General features: G+C 33.7%; 1 pseudogene; it reads right to left on the bottom strand.

The window, feature by feature from the left end:
* Window positions 1-962: 962 nt before the first annotated feature.
* On the bottom strand, window positions 963-1,398 carry LOC149192812 (putative calcium-binding protein CML16; annotated as a pseudogene).
* Window positions 1,399-13,789: the final 12,391 nt, after the last annotated feature.

Here is a 13,789-nt window from a genome sequence, read left to right as displayed (position 1 = left end):
TATTTTTTTTTGTTCGTTGACCATTCTGTAATGAAGCAGCAGAACGCACAGCAGTGCGTGTGTGAATTAAAAACAGAACGAAGACGAAGACCAGAGAATGATGTGGGGAATACAACGCACAGCAGTGCGAAACATAAGAAAAACCAGGGGTTGAAATGTAATGGTTGTGTGTTGCTAAAACGAAGGGAAGAACGCATAGTAGCATGAATGACTGTGTGAGTTTTTATTTTTGAAAATGAAATGCAATGTAAAAATTTTACAGCATATGTAAAAATTGTTTTACAGCAGTATATGTAAAAGATTTTTACACCAGCAAATGTAAAAGGGATTTTTACACACCAGCAGTGTAAAATCTCAGGAGACAGAGTAATTTTGTTGAAATGTTTTGGTGAATCCCTCTGAGTGAAAGAGGATGAAGTTTGTATCAGGCATTATATTTTAATGAATACAAATCTTTTTATGGATGTGTAATACTCTGTTCTTAGAAATTTTTAAAGCTTCCCTGTGCTAAGATCCTGGAGAAAAACAGAGCATTGTTTCTGTGTGTAGTTTGTTTGTGTGTTTTTGGGATTTTACCAGAAAAATCCCCAACATGATTTTTATTTTAGATTTACCCATAATACACCAATGAAACACTGACACTTTACACATCATTCAAAATGAGACATTGACAACATAACATATAAAAAATCATACAACCCCCAAATATCTCATATTCGGGCCCTGGTCTAAAGCCAACGGGCAACTTAATCCCTAGGCCTACCTATTGTAGCAGAGAAATCTCTGAAAGTAATTTAACAATGGGCCAGAATTCGGTACTGGCCCAAAATTAAGTTAAACCCCAGCCCATAGAAATCCACAAAAGAATTGTAAGCCAAAACATATTTCTTGTCAGATAACACAATAATTACAATTTATAAAACACATCCGCAGACAAACAGAAACACAAACCCTATTTTTATTTACATCAAAGATGCTTTGAGATAATCAACCGAAGCAAAAGTGATGGCAACGGTGAATTCTGCAAAGCTTATTCTTCCATCCCCATCTGTATCAGCCTCGGCAATCATCTCAGTGAGGTCTCGGAAAGACAGGGCATGGCCCATCTTGGCCATGGACCGCGCGAGCTCCGCCATCGTAATGTAGCCATTACCATCCCTGTCAAAGGAGCGGAACAAATCCATCAGCTTCTCCTGGTTATTCGAGACCTCTGTCGTTACACCGGTGGCGATCAGGCTCACCAGTTCCAGGAACTCTATCAGCCCATTGTTGTTTGTATCCACGCGCTTGATTAGGGAATCTATCTGTTCGCCGCTGGGCTGAGTCAAGATCGAACCTCGCAAATATCTCCTTTAGCTCCTCTATTTGCTCCTCTGAGAGGCTTTTCTCGTAGCCCATGGGATTTGGCCTCTGAAAATCTGCAGTTCCCCGACCTTTCTAATGATAAAATAGAGAACTCCAGCACCAGCGACAATCTTAGCAACTGTGTTGTGTCAGCGCGTCCGTTCCTTCCCGCAACAGTCCATAACGCAATGCGAATTATCTGTGTCGATTGAAAATTATGCATTGCAGCGCGCGGGTGACAATTCAAATTGAACCGGAATAAGGAGCTCCCCGGAACAATACACCGCGGCTGCAATAGCTCGTCCCCGATCGGAGTAGTCTGTCAGGGGATGTCAGGCCCCATTCCCTGTGATCCGAATCCGATTTTTTGTCAAGCCCTGGCAGGGAATGTCAGGATTTCCAGGGGAGGGTGGCGGAGCTAGGGGAGGGTGGCAGAGGGCGGAGACATTCCCAGTGGCCGGAGCCGAATGATTTTCGGGCCGGTGACAGAAAACTGGACATTCTACCACCTAGGTGGACTACTCTAGTCAATAATACATTACAACGCATGGAGTGGAGTCAATAATACATTACCATGCTTGGAAATTAATGTCGTATCACATAATATTAGTGCTAATTATCAATGGCATATAACATATGGAGTAGCTATTCAACGCTAGTATAATGTGAATTGTCAACGCCATATAATGCATCATTTTTGTAAGACAATTTGCATATACTGCCAAATGAGATGGGAGCTTGATCTAGAAGTTTCATATGGAACCCATTAGTCACGCAGGACCACCCTTGCATTGACGCACTGAGGAGTAGTTGAATCGCACTGAGGAGTAGTTGAATCCCATATTTGTCATTTGAATCTCAGAATGGTATATTATTGAATGCCCTCCATCATTGTAAAATCGACGCAAAGCTACCACCATTGTAATACCAACGCTACCTATGGAATGTTGCCACCACTTTGTTGCGTAAAAGAAAGAATTTTTTTTCCACTAAGTATCTGCGATATCAAGAATGATGCGATGTCTCCATTGTTAGAATTTCTTGTGATACTTGTATATTCTAATGCATTTTTCTTGTTGTACTTGAACGACAACTGACTAACATACGTTTTATTCAACTCAAGTGTAGGGCGGATTTTAAAATATTAATTACGCTTTAAATTTCAATTTTGGTATCTAATGAGACATGGAGAAAATCCAATCGTTGACCGATTGATCTACTATATTGTAATTACTCAACCGTCATCTGAGAATTAAGTCTTCTGAGTTTTGTTGGGAATTTGACTTGGATGCCTGAATTCGATTCAATTTGAAGGCATAAATGACAGACCAAGTAGCTACTCGGGCATCTCCACTGAAGCGTATTCTGGTATAGTGTTCTCCTAAGTAATTATGTGAAGTTTCATCATACGTTAACATTCATGCCACATATCTTTTTGTACATGTAACCAAACGTCTCCACTCCTTTTTAACACGTCTCAGGAATGACCTGCCTCTCTATCCGTATGGTACCTACATTATAGATCATTTGATAATATGTTCCATTCATTATGCGTCTGTTACTGATTTTTCTATCCTTGTCATCTGACACCTCTATTTGACTTGATACTTTATACTACTTCTGTAATAAACGCTGCCGACATTTTTCCAATGCATTCAAATCTACCACCTCATATGAAACGTTGGTAATAGGGAGTTCATTAAATGCTAGTAATGGTATTATGTTGTAGTAAACATTGTTATAATGTTAATGTTGCTTGTAATATAAGGGATTGTGATGCATTTGTACCCTTGTCTACTGGCCCTGTGTCCATTTTTCCTTTGTTAGCTGTCATGCGGTACCTAAATTTCTTTTTTGCATCATTTCAAACCCTTGTTTCATTTATTTTAACTCAATTTTGTATCCGGAACTTGGAACAATCTTGTGCCTCCAATACCCCTGGGTAGAGTAAACCCTAGAAGCTTCTGTAAATTAGATCTAATGCCGACAGAGCACAAGAAATAGAAGAAAAACCATCTCGTTGTCTGATGAATCATCTCCATTGAGGCCCTGTGGCTCATTTTATGAGAAGGAAATGTTGGAAATTTTACATGCACTAAAGCAATGTCAACCTTACCTAATGGGAAGACACTTCAAGGTAAAAAAATATCATAATAGTCTTAAATAATTTTTGGAACAAATATTATCTTAAGAAGAGTAGAAAAAATGGATGACAAAGATGTTGGGTTATGACTTTGAAATCATCTACAAAAAAGGGAAGAAAAATGTTGTTGCAGATCCACTGTCAAGAAAGGATGAGGATGTGGAAGTATTTCTTTGTGCCATTTCTATTATCCAACCTAATTTGTTAGTTGAAGCAAGGGATGAATGAAAGAATGAAGAAAAGGTGTGGACACTCATTCAAAAGTTACAAAAATATCCCAGTACATCTGATACATTTATATGGAAAGATGATTCATTATGGTACAAAGATTTATTATATATTTGTAGGAATTCCTAACTCAAACAAAATATTCTTTTGGAATTTCACACCTCACCCTTAGGAGGACACTCAAGATTTCTAAAAAATTACTGGAGGATCAAGAAGGACTTTTTTTAGGATGGCCTTAAATCTTACATTCAGAAGTTGTGGCAGAAAGTGTGTTTTTCCAACAATCTAAAGTTGAGAGAATTAAGACCTCGAGTCTGTACAACCTTTAGTCATTCAAAGTCAGTGTTGTGAGCGGGTCTCAATGGATTTTATCATAGGTTTACCCGATTTTGAAGGAGAAGGTGTCATCATCGTGGTATTTACAAGAATTACCATTGAGGCCCTGTGGCTCATTTTGGTTATGAAAATAATTGGGATTAAAGAGATCTTGACTATATCTTTTCCTTCGAATAGAGAATTCAACAAACCGAAGAAAATAATAAGCACGATGGCCACTACACCCCCAGACTTTTAACTTGGAGAAGGAAAGATCTTGGCTAGATTCTTTGAGGCTGGTTTCGAAAATATCCTTACCACCCTCATGATTTACAATATGACCCAAATATTCCACCTCATGTACTCCAACAAAGCATTTGGAGGTTTTTGCATATAATTATTTCTCCTCCAATAGTTTGAGCACCTTGTCAACACGTTGAACATGATCCTTCCAAGACTTGTTATAGATGAGTATATCATCAAAAAATACTAACATAAATTTTTTAAGGAATGGTTTGAAAATGGAATTCATTAATCCTTGAAATGTAGAAGGTGCATTAGTAAGGCCAAACGAAATGAACAAAAATTCATAATGACCTTCATGAGTTTTGAGTTCTAGTTTTGGAATGTCTTCAGCCTTCATTCTAATTTGATGATATCCTGAATGAAGATCCAACTTGGTGAAGTAAATTGCTCCATGTAATTCATCTAATAATTCATTAATGATAGGAATCAAAGGTTTATCTTTAATAGTGAGCTTCTTGAGCTCCCTATAATTTAGACATATGCGGCATGAACCAACCTTCTTGTGCACCAATACTATTGGAGCAGAGAAAGAACTTTGACTAGGTTGAATTATACAGACCTCTATGATTTTTACAACCATACATTTAATTTCACTCTTTTGGGCATAAGGATACCTATAAGGCCTAATGTTTGGAGGAGAACTTCTTGGAATCAAATAAATAGCATGATCATGATCATGGATAGGTGGGAGGTCCTTGGGAGTCTCAAATACCTTGATATGATTGTCCAAGACATTTTGGAGATCTCAAGAAATAGATGATTTTGTTGTTTAAACCTCTAGTGAGAATAATTGTGAAATTACTTCTCGTTGTTATTTCTTCAGAAGATTTGTCTTTCCATTAGAGCTTATTATATTCCCTGGTTTTCCTGTGATACCCTTTAATTAAACTCACTTTTCTTACTAGGAAAATTTTAAGAAAACTTCTTGAAAACTAAAAGCTATCATCCCCAAATATTGTTAGTACAACATCAACACCACCCATTAGAATGGAAAGCATTGGACTATTCAATACATATTCCCCTATGGTTAGCTTGATATTATGGCACTTTCTAGAGAAATTTATGGTTCCTCCAGTTGGAACCATCAATTGACACTTTGGTGATGGAAATCAATTCAATTCCTTGGCTATCATACAATGAATAAAGTTATGGGTACTACCCGAATCAATCATCACTATTACCTTTTTCTTCTTGATATATCTTTCTATATTGAGAGCTTGAGGAGTGGTAATTCCACCAAGGAATTACAAGATATGGTCGGGTTCATTTGTTCTTTATCTAGGATTGGTTCCTTGTGGATATCTTCTTCTTTTAATGTTTCTTGTTCCTTTTCTTTCCCCTCTTCACAATCTATGTAAAATAATTTCTTATCATCATACTTATGACCTTTCGTGTATTTTCTATCACAATAGTAACAAAGTCATTTTGCTCTTTTTTCCTCCAATTATTGTGGTTTCAACCTTATAGGTTGTGGAAGGATAGGAGAAGTAACAATTGCATCTTTATAGTTGTCACTTGCAGACTTTCTTATTGCCATAATTTTTCTTTCAAATGTTTTGGCCATCCTAAATGCCTTCTCCAATGAATCAGGTTCCCAAAGGAGAACCTCATTTTTGTTTATTATAGTTTAAAGTCCTTATGAGGATATCAATCATATGCTCCTACGAAATATCAGTTAGCCTTATATTTAGTTTTTCTAATTCTTCAATGTGCACTGTCATTGAACCCTTTTGTTTGATATTTATCAATTGGCTAAAGAAGGTGTTTCTCTTTGTATCCTCATAATGTTCTATCATTTCCTCCATAAATATTGACCAAGTGACAAGTGATTTATGAGAAAAAAGTCATCGATACCAAATAAACTATATGGGTTCTAAATATAAATATACAATGTGTACCTTTTGTGTGTGTTGCACATCATGAACATCAAAATATTACTCCATCTGTAGCATCCATGTTATCAGATCCTTTCCATAAAACTTCCTCATATCGATATCTGGAATTTTTTGGATCTCAAACCCAAAATTAGAGTCTGTAAAATCATAATTCATATTATTTTTTTCCTCATCCTAATTTTCATGGATTACGTTGCCACCACTTGGAAGTCTTTCTTTCCATTCATCATTGTTTCCATGGCTTTTAAACCATCCATTAAATTGTCCATGTACCTTTTTATTTTTATTTATAAACCATCCATATTAACATTCATCATGGTTTCTAATTCTTTTTTGGTTACTTTTTGCAAGAGCTAAATTTGTTTCACTTGGTATCGTAATTTTGATATATCATGTCGCATTTCTTCCTCTTCTTCATGTGTCATAGAAGAGATTTTTGGTTGCTTACTAGGTGTTTCCATTTTTTTTTTCGAGGCATTTTGGAATCAAACAATGATAGATATGATTCACTATTCCCTTTGAATTAATCCAAAATATTTTTTCAAACAAAAGTTATGCAAAATTTTAAAAAATAAACACCTTTTTCTTGGTGTTTAGGAGCTCGATATTGAAACTATTATCTTTAAGGTCTTAAATTTCATTATTCGGTAGCCCTATGAGTTTGATTTGCAACCCCATAAATCATATTGATATTGTATTCTTCAAAAACGAGTTATTCCCAATCTACCATGATGACCTCATTATATATTAGTTCAGTAGAGGTAGCTTGTATAGAGTTCCACATGTCACTGTTTCAAAACTTGGCCCTAAATATAATAAATGAAAAACTATAGTTCATTTAATTTCAATAACATTTTACGAAATTCAAATCCAATGCTTGGAGAGAAAGTTATGATGATTTTACCTAGGTCACCTGTTTGAGATGCAATTCTGGTGCCTACACAAACCCTAACTTACTCATATCATATCTCTGAAAATATAGCAAACCACGATCTTAAATTTGTACACAAATCTCACCAATTTTTATTCTCTACGTGGTTGCAATTTCATCTTCTAAAACCTTGTAGAAAAAAAAATATAAATTCAAAATTCCAATATGACCTATTTGAATAACCGAAACCCTAGAATCCAAAGCTTTGATACCAAATGTTATGCAACCAGCTCATAGAAAAGATAGATCAAAACTTGAAAATTATCCTCTTCAAGGGGGGAACCTCCTTTACATTAAATAAATGAAAAATTATTGGATTATACAAATGATAATACCTCCTTGGCATATATAGGAGTCTAAGGGGTCACAATATAACCAAAGCCTTTATAACAATAATAATGTAAGGGTACAACAATAATAGTAGTGGACTTCTGTGGGGCACAACAATAACAATATGGGAGCTACATGGGCACAGTAATAATAATAGGTCGTACACTAACAATAATAATAAGGGGGATATGCTATTATTATAGGTACATAACAAAAACACTCCTCAATATCATTTCACATTTGTGAGACATTTAATGATATGATACTATTGTTTTCTTGTGAATTTTTTTATGAAGATCAATTTACACAAATGTTTTTTTATTAAATGGATAAATCTCATTTTTAGTTGAGAAGTAACTGTGTTATTAGTCATGTATATATTTTCACTATGGTTGATTTTGGTCTACATATTTAAATCTGGCATGATGGCTACCTCCACAGACAGTTTCTTGTTACTATGTCAATGTTATAAGGAAATTGTGTAAACACTATTAGACAATATTTGGGGTAATTAGTTTGCTTAGGTAGGTGTGAAAATGGTCTAATTTGATAGGTGATTTTGTTTTGAAATTCCAAATTTGATTGGAAGTGCTAAATAAATTATATTTCCTTTGGGCTTCCTTTTTGAAAAGACATCTTCATGGGATTCAATTGTGAGTCACGATATGTGGAATTATTATTGTCCTTGTGGTTGTTATACCATTTTTTTCATATCTTAATTTGTTACTTAAAGGAAAGAATATTTTTTGATCCACCCTTTTTAAGTTATTTTAAGAACACCCATTTGTACATATTTGTATTGTTAATGATGATAAGTGATTTTCTGGTAGATATACACATCTATGTGATATTTACATAAGTTTTATAATGTAACATGTAACACATTTGCACAATATATTCTGTAGGGAACCAAGTGGGTTTTACTTGAAAAGAAAATTTGAGAAGATACCCATTTTCTAAAAGTAATATAGTATTCACCATAACCAAAAGAATTTTTAATTAACTAAAGGCATTGGCATCTAAATTATCTGTACCTATTTTTCCTCGGAAATTAATGAATCCACGTTAAATTGTAGATAATCCTACATTCAATATAGTTTCATCATACATAAGTTCCCATTGGCCAACTTATAACTATTGAATTACCCGAGTTGGAGGAGGAGAATAATATTTTTCACTAAATTGGGATTAGGTTGAAGACCTTGTGCAATTATGTTTAGTTACTGTTCTATTTTGTTTAGTAAGATATTATGCATCTACAAGAGTCGATTAGGTTTCTCATTGTTCTAGTGTTATTGTTTGTGTTTATATTTTCATTTTTAGCTAAAATTTGTTGATGAAAGCTTGGAATTTATTCAAATGGTGATATTGTGTTAAAGATTTTTCTTATGCAAAAGATATATGGGTAATTTATTCTATGATTTAGGAATAATGAAGGTGCTAAGATTGTATTTTGTTCCATTTATCCATAGAGAAATGAAGATGCATGTTTTGTTAAGACCATGTGCGCACGAATTTATGGATTGTATGATTTGAACAAATACCTAAGAAAGTTTATATAATATTTTGACAAATCCAGAACATATTATTCAATACAATTAGTTATTTTGCATCTATAATTTGGATTAATTTTATGGCATTAGTTCCTAATGAATATAAATATAAATACATTAAATTATAAATCAAACTTATAATAATGACATGAAATATATTAAACTGAATAATTACTCTATAGAAAAAGATGAAAAATGTATGGACGAATTTTTTGGTTCATTCTATTCTTTAAAATATTCAAAGATTACTAAACTTTATCTTTAAATTCAAATTCCACTTGAAATTAATTCAATTTATTTTTTCTTTCCAAAGAATCACATTATATTAACATGGAAATATACATTGAGTACATACATAGAATCATGGGGGATTCTCACCCATCAGCCATCAAGGTTCTTTTCCATTGAAGGAGGAAATCAAAGAACCATTCCAGAGTTTGCAAATCGAATCTTGTGCAATGTGTGAACAAAACAATGTTGAAAATTAATATTACAAAAGTCATAATGAGAGTTTTATTGTGCAACTAAGCCACCGATAGACAAACATTGAAATGACAACAAAACATCAAAAAATTCATTCCTAGGGGAAACCTTTGAGTGCCTAGTTAGCTCCATGATGGGTAGGGGACACATTTATTTTTTGTTGTTTCTTGCATCCCTTACCAAGAGGGCCAGTCATGTACGTTTCAGTAGGAATATCCTCAATGATGTAACACCCATAGGGTCTTAAACGAGGACAGGAAATCCTTGCAACCCTCGACTAGGTGTTCTCTAGAGGTTTTTTTACATCTTATTAGCTTGGAATTGGGGAGGGGCAACTTCGACTAGCCAAACCAATTGGAGGATATATCAAACAAATGGGAAGAGAGACAGAGGGATTAGGGGAGGAGAATAAGGGGATGTCAAGAGGGAATTCGATGTGAAGATCATAGGGGCAATGCTGCAAGGTGGTGGTGGTATGGGAATTGATGGAAAAATATTGGAAATCAAACAAGTGGCCCGAGATTTCTCATGTTCCTAACTCATGGGATTCAATTTTGAGTCAACGTATGTGGAATTATTATTGTCATTGTGGTTTTTTTAGCATTTTTTTTATGTCTCAATTTGTTACTGAGAGGAAAGAACATAGTTTGATCAAACCTTTTTAAGTTAGTTTAGGAGCATCCATTTGTACATATTTGTATTTTTAATGATGATAATTTATTTTCCAGTATATATACAGATCTATGTGATATTTACATTAGATTTATAATATATAGCACATTTGCACAATATATTCTATAGGGAACCAAGTGGGTTTTACTTGAAAAGAAAATTTGTGAAGATACCCAATTTGTTGGAGTAATATAGTACTCACCATAACCAAAAGAATTTGTAGTTAAGTAAAGGCATTGCCATCTGAATGACCTATACCCATTTTTACTAGGAAATTAATGAATGCATGCCAATTTGTAGCTAATCCTACTTTCAATATTGTTTCATCATATATAAGTTCCCAATGGAAAACTTATAACTATTGAATTACCTCGGCTTGAGGAGGAAGAATAAGCTTTTTAACCAAATTGGCATCAGGTCCAAGATCTTGTGAAATTATGTTTAGTTAATATTCTATTAATTTTTTTCTTAATAAGATATTATGCATCTACAAGAGTCAATTATGTTTCTCATTGTTCCAATCCTACTTTTGGTGATCGTATTTGCATTTTTAGCTAACAATTATTGGTGAAAGCTTGGAATTTATTCAAATGGTGATATTGTGTTCAAGATTTGCTGATAGAAAATATATATGGGTAATTTTTCTTAGTATTTAGGAATAATGAAGGTGCTACGATAGTCTTTTGTTCCATATATCCATAGAGAAATGAACATGGATGTGTTGTTAAGACCATGGGCATCTGGATTTATGGATTGTATGATTTAAATAAATACTAAATAAAGTCGGTATAATATTGTGAAAAATCCATAACATATTATTCAATACAATTAGTTATTTTTCATTTACATTTTGGATTAATTTGATGGAATTAGATCCTAATGAATATAAATAAAAAAATGCATTAAATTATAAATCAAACTTATTATAAAAATAGGAACTATATTAAATCTAATAAATACTTTACAAAGAAAGATGCAAAATGCATGGAATTTTTTTTTGATTCATTATATTCTTTAAAATATTCAAATATTATTAGAATTTATCTTTAAATTCAAATTCCACCTAAAAGTAATTCAATTTTTTCTTTTTGCCAGCGATTCACATTATATTAACATGGAAATATACATAGAGTACATGCATATAATCATGGTGGATCGTCACCCATCATCCATCAATGTTCTTTTAACTTGGACGAGGAAATAGAAGAACCATTCCAGAGTTTGTAGATCAAATCTTGTGCAATGTGTCTACAAAACAATGTTTAATCTTAATATTACAATATTCATAACCAGAGTTCTGTTGTGCAATTGAGCCACCAATAGACATAAATTGAAATGAGAACAAAACATCAAAAAAGTCATTCCAAGAGGAAATCTGTGAGTTCTTAGTTAGCTTTGTGATGACTAGGGGGCACATTGATTTGTTCTTGCTACTTCCATCCATTAATAAGAGTGTCAGTCGTGTCTGTTTCAGCAGGAGTCTCCTTGATTTTGTAACACACATAGGGGCTTAGATGAGCAGGGGAAAGCATTATAGCCCTCAGTTGGGTGTTCTTCAAAGGTGTTGTTACAACCTATTGGTGTGGAATTGGGGTGGGGAGAATACCAGTATCTAGACCGGTTGGAGGATATTTCAAACCAGTAGGCAAGGAGATGGAGATGGAGGGACTTGTGGAGAAGGAGGGGATATCGGGAGGATATTCGATGAGAAGATCATGTGAGAGATAGCACAACGGCATGGGAATTGATGGAAAAAATATTCGCAATCGAGCAAGTGCCCCAAGATTTAAGATGTTCCTACAAAATAAGGTGGCAAGCAAGAATATTATGAAGCAACCATAGAGTGTTGCAATGTCGACGAACTTATCTAGCCTCCAATTTTGCAACTTAACATTGAATTTTGATTGGAATGGCATGGTCATACATGATCCAATCTTCATATGCAATAAGGGAGGTGGGCGGAAGATCTCTACTTTTGTCTTGTTCAGCACAACGTCCCGTACTTGTTTCATGGCTCATGTTCAAGAAATTTGGGTTTGAGGGATGAGGGGAAGGTGGAAAGGATACAATGGTAGCCGGAATAGAGAAGATGGTTGAAAGAAAGTAGATTGTGATCAACGTGGTGGTCGAGAAAAATGAGAGTTAGGCCATAATGTCGTGGGTTAATATGTCGAGAGGGGTTGCAAGGTGAGCATTGAAATCATGTGTGTGAGGGATGATAGGACATTGTAGAAATGATGGTCGCTAAGTGGAGGGCATCGTCATTGTGTCTAAAATTAATTCAAATTACATTTCATTTACATTTATATTTATATTTCAATTTCATTTGACTTCATGAATAATATATTAATAGTAATAATTAGGTGATAAATAAAAATAATTCAGTCACATCAACATTACCATACCATTAATAAAACCAAAATTATCAATCAAATTCATTCGATATGGTGTTTAAAAATAAACATAAGTGGGTCGTACTTTAAATATTCAAACATAATTGATATCAATTTTATAACTTGAGTAATTTAATAAAAGTATAGACATGAAGGCACAAGTGTAAATGATTACTTCATTTTAGGCGATAACATAAATATATTTTTTTCATTTAATTTTCATACTAGTCTCGTAATAATATGAACAATGAGAATGGGCACCCACAATCAAGGGAACAAAGTTCATTTTGGTCCCCCTTGTACCTTCAACATTTATGGTATCATGGGGGGGTTGTGAAATAAGTTGTATGGACAAAACCACTTTATGATGTGGTGGCTCCATAATGATTTCAAACCCCCTCACAAAAACAAATTAGTAGGCTACACCCCTCGCTACCCAAAATATAGTTGCAGAACAATTGAAAACATTGGCACAACGCAATAATCAAACTTTAAAAAAACCATTTTTTTCATGTGCTATATGATAACATAATATTAAAATTCTTATAAGTGACAATTTTCAAAATATATATGTGAAAGAAAAGGTGAAAATATTTTTATAATAATATTACTATCCGCAAAAATAAAATTCTTCTTATTCATTTGTTCAAACTCTAGAAACATAACAGAGATTCCTTTGAAGTATAAATGTCTTTTTGGATGAACAAAGTATCAAACAACACATTTGTATTCTTAATCAAGTCTGAAACACAAAATTTGGAATTGTTCATTTTCATATTCAATCTACTTTTGATATTGATGCTTGAGATTTTGAACAACTCAATATCATAGACATAATGAATTATTATTTATGAAGACCAACCTTGAAAGATGAAAAATAATACAAAATTATTATTCTGGTTGCATAAGTAAAAAAATGTAGAATTTGTCTATATGAATAAAAAACCAAGGTCAAAGAATGAGGATGATACATAGCGAGAGGAGACAAACTTGCTAGTTGAAGCTTTGGCTGGCATTTTTTCACTTGTTTCTGCTATCAGCATCCAAAATTTCATTGTCACCATTTAAAGTGAAATTATGATGAATTTGGATATTTTGTAACATATATATTGTAGTTATTTTTCTTTGAAGATATTATTGATAAGATATTTGAGCTAATGTGATGCAGAAGCATCAACCCTCCCTCATTCAAAATT

The sequence above is a fragment of the Pinus tabuliformis genome, chromosome 2_2, assembly GCF_031772625.1.
Source record: "Pinus tabuliformis cultivar Carrire ecotype Pingquan chromosome 2_2, CPIR1, whole genome shotgun sequence".
NCBI lineage: Eukaryota > Viridiplantae > Streptophyta > Pinopsida > Pinales > Pinaceae > Pinus > Pinus tabuliformis.
This window is presented reverse-complemented; position numbering and strand designations above follow the sequence as displayed.